A 264-nucleotide genomic window follows, 5' to 3' on the forward strand; every position below is an offset into this window, starting at 1 on the left:
ACTGTGTGTATATATATATATATATATATATATATATATATATATATATAGGAGTTAACTGTACCATTAAACAATATTGTGTAAATTACAGTTTATATAAAAGCTACACTAGCGCCCCCTGCTGGTGACTGGCCTATATAACCTCTGTGTGCGTCACTGAGTTCAGACGAACAGCGGCCTTCTTACTTCCTCAAAAAAAAAACAAAAAAAAAAACTTCAGTCCCAAAGAAAAACAGAATCAATCCCTGGATGCATGGGTGACCA

The sequence above is a fragment of the Sinocyclocheilus anshuiensis genome, unplaced genomic scaffold (assembly GCF_001515605.1).
Source record: "Sinocyclocheilus anshuiensis isolate Anshui unplaced genomic scaffold, SAMN03320099.WGS_v1.1 scaffold726, whole genome shotgun sequence".
In the NCBI taxonomy this organism is placed as follows: domain Eukaryota; kingdom Metazoa; phylum Chordata; class Actinopteri; order Cypriniformes; family Cyprinidae; genus Sinocyclocheilus; species Sinocyclocheilus anshuiensis.